The sequence below is a fragment of the Canis lupus genome, chromosome 17, assembly GCF_048164855.1.
Source record: "Canis lupus baileyi chromosome 17, mCanLup2.hap1, whole genome shotgun sequence".
Classification (NCBI taxonomy): domain Eukaryota; kingdom Metazoa; phylum Chordata; class Mammalia; order Carnivora; family Canidae; genus Canis; species Canis lupus.
In genome coordinates, this window is record NC_132854.1 from 27,129,546 (window position 1) to 27,139,166 (window position 9,621).

Here is a 9,621-nt window from a genome sequence, read left to right on the forward strand (position 1 = left end):
ACAGGCAGAGGGAGAAGTAGGCTCCATGCAGGGAGCCTGATGTGGGACTCGATCCTGGGTCTCCAGGATCAGGCCCTGGGCTGTAGGTAGCGCTAAACCACTGAGCCACCCCAGCTGCCCTCAAATAAATAATCTTAAAAAAATAATAACTCAAAGCATAAATGAAATAAGCATTTATATTTGTATATTTTATTTATATTTAAAATATAATGCCTACATCTGGGAAATTTGCAAGACACACAGAAAACAACCTACTGTAACTTACAATGAAATATTGCTTTTAAAGTATTCTTGCATTCTAATTTTTTGAGTCATGATTCAGCAAGAATTAGAAGAATAACACACAAGTACATTAAATGTTTGATCTGTGGTGAATACCTTCCTGCTTTTGCTATCAGAAATTCTGTCATCTTTATAGCCAAAGTATTACCCTAACTTTCCTTAAGTATTACACTCCACAACTGCCTTTCCACATGTGGTTCTGATGGAATTGCCCCAATTGCTAGCAATTTGAGGGGCCATCCCTGACTGGCCTGATAGACCTAAAATGCTTGGTTCAGGGTTAGGGTACTGATTCAATAGAGGCCAGTGAGATTTGCTCCTAAGATCTGTTTTCTGTTGAGGGAAGAGAAGAGGTCTCTTTGTTGCAAACATTTGGAAAACTTTAAAAAATATGGATGTGTAAGTTCACTGCAGACCAACAAAGACTGAATCTAAGGCGCTGTACATTCTATACATTACGTTAGGTAAATGCATAGAATCCTTAAATGAGTTTAATGAGCATTCCAGGTGCACTCACTGCTTTATGGTGCAGATTTACTATTAGTATCGTGGAGAACATGGGTGTGAAGGCAACAGAGAGGAAGTCAGAACCAAAATGTAGAGAGAAATCTAGTCTTGATGACACAATTTAAATCCATGTCTGAAATCAAAAAATTATTCCCAAAGACTTTTCCAGTGTTTTGCAATCATTTCTTTTTTGGCATAAATCAGTTCAAGTTAGTTTTCTGTCACTTTCAGCAGAAGTAGAACTGAAAATATGGTCAATAAGGAATATTTTAAGTACTTTTAACTTTTTCATATTTTATCACTGTTCTCCTACAATCTGTTTTGTATCCTCTTAAAATATTAATGTCGATTTCAATAAGTAACACTGTAAAAATAAAAGCTATAGGGTCACCACATATATTCCTATGATCTCAGCACGTCTGTGCAAGTGAAGGTGTTCTGAGTCCAAGAATGGCTACCCACAGAAAATCTAATTCTGTCCCTCCGTCCAAGTCACACAAAACAAACATTTTTGCTTATTTTGACTATTTCTCAGATGAATAATAAAAATAAGTACTACAAAGGAAGAAATGTTAAAATGGATTCCAGTCAGTGCCCTGAATAAGATTATGAGATTTATAGCAGTATTATTTCTCAATGAACTGGTAAGATGTTTATGATAGACTCATAGCAACCATAAATGGCCTCTCCATATGACAAATAATTTTCATATATCATATACATTTCAACAAACAAAAAGAAGATTGCAACTAGACCAACCACATTATGGGACCTAATAATAAGATTTGTCAAAATGCGATTGAATGAGTGTTTGATTGAAATAATCCAATTCTAAAATTAACAACTGAATTCTGACTTTTCTCTCTCTTATGAGCTCTGTATCATTATTTCATGGCCATGATACTTCTCTGTGACAAAAACACCAGATCATCTGAGAGATAGATGTATCTTCATGAAAATAAAAAAAAATAAAAATGTGTTATGCAAAATCCTTCCTCAGGCCCAATATATTCTTCCAATTTGATCCAGAATCTGAGGTGAAATTTAAATTTCACTAATTTCTGTATAATGAACGATTCCATTTTTTAAATAAAAATTTCTCAGGACGCCTAGGTGGCTCAGTCAGTTAAGCATCTGCCTTCGGCTCAGGTCATGATCACAGGGTCTTAGGATCAAGCTCTGTGGTGGTGGGGGGTGGGGTGGGGTGTCTCTGTTCAGGAGGGAAGTCTGCTTCTCCCCCAGCCTGTGCCCCTCCACCCTACTCATTCTCTCTCTCTCTCAAATAAATAAAATCTTTTAAAATAAATAAATAAAAATTCCTCATTTTCAATTGATTCTCATATTTATAACAGTGATTATAATATATCTACAATATTTAACCATTACAACACTGTCTATGGTTATCTATATATATAATAACTTGGCTTCAAGAGATCGATGATATCTTCTTCTGTGTCAGTTATCCATTCCTGCATAATAGTTCCAATAGTTTGTAGTTTAGAACAAGGATGTATTCTTTCTTGTGATTTTGTGGGACAGAAATTCACATGGTGCTCTGCTGGGCAGTTCTGTTCCACATGATAACAGAGGTTATCCTCTCAGCTGCATTCGACAGATGACTGAAGTGAACTAGACTAGAAATACATAAAGTACACACCCACCTTGTGCAAAGTCTACCCAACTATGGCATTGGCACCAAGCCAGGATTGTATCATGTAAATCAGGTGGAGTTGAGAGGGGCTTCCTTAGGGACAATTTCTCAGTTTAGCGATTCTTATTCCAGAACTAAAAAAATGGGGTGCTTGGGTGGCTCAGTTGGTTAAGCATCTGACTGTTGATTTCAGCTCAGGTTATGACATCAGGATTGTGAGATCAAGCCAGGTGTTTTGTCTCCACACAGGGCATGGAGTCTGCTTAAGATTCTCTATATCCTTCTGTCCTATGTTCCCTATGTTCCTCATTCAATAATAATAATAATAATAATAATAATAATAATAATGTTACCTGAGGTTTTTCTAATTCTGAATACATGTGTACAAAAACCAAAAATAAAAATCTTTCTTCTTACCTTACAACCCAAAATACAATGATGAGTCAGGAACAGAAAAACAAACAAACAAAAACCCAACTCACAGAAACTCCAAAAAGGTGGGAAATAGAAGCACATAGCAGCCATTAGTCCATGGAATTTTATGCTTCTTTGTTTTTCTTTTTTTCCAAATTTAAATTCAATTTGCCAACATATAGTATAATATCCCCTTATCCCATCAAGCACCCTTCTTAGTGCTGGTCACTCAGTTACCCCATCCCCCACCAGCAATCCTCAGTTTGTTTCCCAGAGTCCAGAGTCTCTCATGGTTTGTGTCCTCTCTGATTTTTTACTCACCCAGTTTCCCCTCTTTTCCTTATGGCCCCTATCACCATTTCTTATATCCCACATATGAGTTCAACCACAAGTTACCTGTCTTTGTTTGTTTTTGTTTTTTTAGACATTTTATATATTTATTTGAGAGCGCGAGAGCGAGCACCAGCTTGGGAGAGAGGGAGAAGCAGGATCCCAACCTAGCAGGGAGCCTGACCTGGGGTTCCAACTCAGGACCCTGAGATCATAATCTGAGCTGAAGGCAGATGCTCAACCTTCTAAGCCACCGAGGCGCCCCTCCATGGAAGTTTTGAAATCTAATCATGTATATTTTGCTAGAGAATCTTGCTTCTGGAAGAGAAAATGTTCTTTAGTTAAGGCCTAGTTTCACTCCCTGGGAGTATTTTTGAAGTATTTTAGCATTACCTTCTAAGAGCTTCTCTCTGCCTTTTGAGTTTGCTCCTTCTTGATGAAAAATAGCCTGTGTTTACAACTGAATAGCTTTCTTAGCTACTTAACTACACTGCCCTTAAAAAGAGGAGGCCTATATTTCTCTTTTCTTTTACAATGCCTTGCCCCTTTTATTTCAGGCTGTTGATTCTTTCACCAATACAGTTCTCTTAAAAACACTGTTGGTTTTAATAAGTAACACTGAAATGGACTCATCACCTCCAAAGACTCATTCATAATTCCACCTGAGATAGACATCCAGGTAAGGCTGCTATGGGATGATGCCCCTTAAGACTCTTAGAATCCATTTGATTTAGCTGCAAGGGATTGTAAAGCACTACTTTAAATCTTTCAAAGATTGTAATAAGAAACTTGCAGCCCAAGCTTGTCATTACCCTGAAGCCACATTTTACTGGAAATACTATGTACTGATATTTATCTTAATGCTATTTCTCACTTGGAGAAACTTTTTTTTTTTTTTTTTGTCAGGAGTAGTAGGATGAGAAAGGATTGTATTTTCTAACTTAGCAAATATTGAATTTGAAATATTTCCTCCAAAGTCTGCTGGAAAACTGAACAGCCCCTTCTTTAGTTCATCTCTTTTTCTTTATGATATATCACAGGGAGCAAGTAAAACCAACTGGCACTTTGAACATTATGCCTTAAAATAAGTTGACTTAGCTTTCCGATGTATTAGGTATATTTTCTATCAATACATGTAACACAATCAACAGTCTTGCCAGTTTTTCTATCAAAACATAACTTGCCTGCTTTTTTTAGACTCCAATATCAGTTTTTTCACCGATTTCTGTTGCTACTGATAATCTTCTTGCTGGACTTTGCTTACTGCTTGATCCCAGAGCCAGTACCACACAGATTAGGTTTTTGTTAGAGCAGCTATTACTTTAAATGGAAGAGGAGCTAAATTCACCTCCTGAGGAAACTGGTTGAATACAGAAAGATGGGGAAAACACCGATAAAAGCTGTCTTTGCAGTCTATCTACCACAAGACCTATATCTACATGGCATCTCTCTTGAATTTGGCAATATGTCAAAAGATGAGGTTGTGTGACTGAAAACTAAAACCCAGGTATTTGGTAAGTCATGGGTGTTGGGAATGCAAGGATCATGGAGGATTTTTTTCTTGTATGATGTTGAATATTTTTAGTATATTGCACTGTATAACAGTTACCATTTTCTCTGTATTTGTTCCTCTAGTTAACTTTTATTTTATTTATTTTTAAAGATTTTTATTTATTTATTCATGAGAGACACTGAGAAAGAGGCAGAAACATAGGCATAGGAAGAAGCAGGCTCCCTGTGGGGAGTCTGATGTGGGACTCGATCCTGGGACTCTGGGATCACACTCTGAGTCAAAGGCAGATGATCAACCACTGAGCCACCTTGGTGTGAAGACTTAACGGAAGTGGTTTTTGGATAGATAAAAGTTGTTCAGGCTGTGTAAAGAAATATCTTTCTTTTGAAATGTTGCTGATTGTATTGTGATATCTATATCAGTCTCATTTACACTAATTAGCATGAATCCATATCTTGAAGTCCAGATAAATGCTGATTGGGAAGCAATATACACAGTACTAAAAACAGATGTGATTTTGAATACCACTTTCTGTCTTCTATGAATGTTGCATTACTCAATATGATGGCAACAGTTTATTGACAAGTTTGTTTTCTTTAAAAATTAAACATACCATTTGACTTGTAGCTTAATAACGTAGCTATTGAATAAAATCAAGTATTTATATTGGAAAAGGGAAACCCACCCACAACTGCAACTTACAGGGCCATCCCTGAGAAGCAAACTGATCTTCCTTTATAAAAGTTTATTTTAACTCTATAATGTTAACAATCCATAAAAATGCATGAAAGTATTTTATATGGAAATTGGTTTAAATAGTGAAAAGGGAAATCTATAAATTTATAACATTTCTGTAATGAAATTTCAAAGATAGCTTACATTTTAGATGCATATTTGAAACATGAATTTATTTTAAAATAACATATTAAGAGCCTAAGCATGTATTTTTTATGAATATATGTTGACAACACGTTAAACTAGTTTGTCAAAATTTCAGAATATATTTTTCCCATGGCAGAGTTGAAATGTTGAATCTAATACTATCATTTTTGTGCCCAAACAACCTATTAAAAAGGTCAAAACAGAAGCTATCTGTTGGAGTTTTATTGCTTTGCAAATTTACCATGATTTTTCAGTGTATCTATTTCTTAATAGGAAGTGACAGCATGGCAAAGGAAGTAATTTCAGCACATTTTCGTGGTATCAGTTGCACATACTATTATTTGTGAACCTTCTAATGATTTAAGAACTACTTTATGACAATGATTTCTTCAATTTTTTACTGAATTTCTCTCTTGATGATTCATGAGCTTTTTTTTAATGGTATACTCATCATATGTATTTTTTTAAATCCTAGTATTTTAAGCATTCTATGCACTATTAGAGATCTAAGTAAATTCCCTAAGGTCATTCATTTTCTTTTGGATACTCTTTTTTTCTAATCTCTTGATTTAGTAACTGGTTCAAACAGCAAACTTTGGGAATCTCTGGGTGGCTCAGCACTTTAGCCCCTGCCTTCGTCCCAGGGTGTGATCCTGGAGTCCCTAGATTGAGTCCCACATCAGGCTCCCTGCATGGAGCCTGCTTCTTCCTCTGTCAGTGTCTCTGCCTCTCTCTTTCTATATCTCTCATGAATAAATAAATAAAACCTTAAAAAAAAAAAACAGCAAAATTTTGGGACTGTAATGGGTCCATGGTAATGTAGTCAACATATGTGTCCTATCAGCTCTGAAAGAGCTTGTATATGGTGTGATTCAAATATAAGGCATTCTGTAAAATGCAAAACTATGGATGTAGTAAAAGGATGAATGATTGCCAGAGATTTGGAAGGAGGGATGGATAAAAAGTGGAGCATAAGAAATTTTAGGGAAGTGAGACCATTCTATAGGATACTATAATGATGGATACATGTCATTATACATGCATCAAAACCCATAGACTGCATATCACCAAGAGTGAAGCCTAAGGTAACTATGAATTGTGAGGGATAACGATGTGTCAATATCAGTTCATTACCAGTAACAAATGTATCAATCACTTTGATGCCTCCTCACCTGTATGAGAGGAGGACTACATGAAAATTCTGTACTTTCCACTCAATTTTTGTGTGAAACCAAAAATCCTCCTCCCCAAATAAAGTCATCAAAAAAAATGAAATGCAGAAACAGAGAGCTCTGGTAATAATAATATGAAATCTTGCCACTCTGGCTAAAAAATTAAAACCTAGACTCAGGTGTTCATAAATGAATGCAGTAAATATTTTACACTTTTGTAGTTTTCAATGTAAACTTAAAAAGCAATTGAAGCAGAGATATTCTTGGCTGACAATACTTATCTCAATGCCTAATAGGTCCCTTAATGGTAGGGGTCACACAGACAGAAGAACAACTTGTATTCTGACTTCTAGTAGGTAAAACCAGTGGATAAGCCATGGAATACTGGAAGTCTCTATAGGAGATCTATCCTTTAGACACACGAAACATTTATCCCCTGAAGTGCAGCCACATACTTTACTTGTGTATTTTTTTTACTTGTATATTTTTTAAACGCTAATATCTCCAGAATCAGCACCAACAGTTGTGTAGTTTCACTATAAGAATTTCTAATTATAACTATTAAAACATGTTAACTTAAATAACGTGCATAAATATTGTAATACTATATCACACATTAATATATATGTAATATATATGTAATATTATCTTACACAACACTATTGAGAAAGAAAACAAGAGAAGTCATGTCATTTATATTATCATTTGTAAAATCCTTACTTCTCCTGATTTGCCTTTGCATATTAAAAGTTACCATTATCATTTCAAATGTTAAATCATTTTATTACAATATGCAAGTCGATAGTTCACCAAGACTAGGGTTCCAGGAGCACCAAGGGATAGCTGAATGGCTCCACCTCCTGGCACAAGATCAGAACCTCAGATTGAAATTTCATGTGTTTGTTACAACAACGTCAGGAATTCAAACTTAGTTTTGTGTCCTAAAACATTAACATTTCTCCTTACTTCTTTTCTCCCACATATGCAAGTACACAAAGCTTATTTCTTAGAGATTAATTATTGAAACCTAGGTAGTAATTGCAATCAAAGCAATATGTTTTCACATTTAAATTATCTTAGGTTGCTAAGCACTTTTGACTCCAAACCCCAATGATTTAGTCACTAATGAGGATTGTTTTCTCTCCGAGGACTGTAAGCTTAAGTATGTCTTTATGTAGCTGATTTTTCCCCCTTCTATCTTAAAGCTCATTAATTAGAAGCTGACTTTCCCCAGTTGCAGCTTTTTAATGTGCTGCTTTAGAAGAGCTTTCTCTGCTTAACATTAAAATGTCACTGGATCCAAACAGCTTTTACTTTCTCTTAAACAAAGCATTTTCATAGCAACTCCAATAACACAGTAAGCAGAGAACTAAAAGAATAAATCAGTTCTGTTTCTGAATTCCGTATTCAGCTTACATTTTAAAAGCTTCTTTTAAAAAAGCAAAGAAAATAATTTTGCAATTATTTTTCTTATTAGAATCAAGATGGTATATGCTCTGAGTAAGGTGCACCCTTAACTCTCAAATGACCAGTAGCTACAAAATTTTGGCATGTAATTTCCATAACTGTTCATTTAAGTAGGCAACAACCCCTGATGAGTGCTTCCCATCTCCATAGATCATCATCTCTTCTATTTTATTTAGTATATATTAAGCATACTTATTTGGGGGACGTTAGGTACAAATAGACATACGCTTATGTTCATAGCCAGATACCACTGACATCATGGGTTCCTGCCACCTTTTATTTCATCCCCATTTCCTATTTCTAGTCTCTTCTGTTTTAGGCAACCTCATAAAATGTTTGATATGTACCCTTGTATGCTTTCATATCTGTAAAATATGTAGTGTTGTTTTATGTGCACCTATTTTAAATATTTCTAAGCACAGTATTTTTTTTGCAATATATCCGTGTTATACATGTATATTTATTTCGTTTTTTACAGGTTTTATTTATTTATTCATGAGAGACAAACAGAGAGAGGCAGAAACATAGGCAGAGGGGGAAGCAGGATTCCCACAGGGAGTCGGATGTGGGACTCGATCCCACACCCTGGGATATCGCCCTGAGTGGAAGGCAGACACAACCATTGTGCCACCCAGGCATCCCACATGTATATTATACCATTCCATCCTCTGCATAAGCATCCTTCACATTTGACTTCTGTGTTCTTCAGTTTTGGATATAATTCTTTTGTACAATTCTCACACACACACATACACTCACAAACCCTCTGTAATAACTGTTCATAAACATGTTCCCTTATTGGATGTCTATGAGCATTTTTCTGTGGTCCATATTCAAGAGTGTTTCATTCATTCCCACAGTTTGAGCATTGTCAATTTCAATAAGCTTTGCTCTCCAGAATGACAGCAGTAAGCTATATTCACATGAGTAGTGCATTGGGTCCATAGCTAGAATGCTTATTATTATCTAGACTTTAATTCTGTGCTAAATTCATGGTTGTATTAAAATACACATTTCTTTCTTTTTTAAATACATATTTCTAATTACTGAGCACCTCTTTAGATTGATGCAGTAATTTGGGTCCTTTCTCTTAAGTCACCTGCTTGTAATTTTGGTTTACTCTTCTAATGAGCTATAAGCTTGAGGGAATTCCTAGTGTTTTCTTAGTTTCAGTTCTTTGATATTATTAGATACTTGAAATATTTTTTTCTCAATTGGTCATCTTTGTTATCTCCGTTCCAGATTTTGCTCTTTTAATTCCTTTTTTAAAAATGAAATATGTCAATTTTTCATGATACAGTGTTTTCTTTATAAAGGTTTTCTTCTGTATCATATTTCTAATATCTTTGCAGTATTCATTTCTTATTTAGGTTTTGAATTAATCTGAAATTCACCTTAATAAG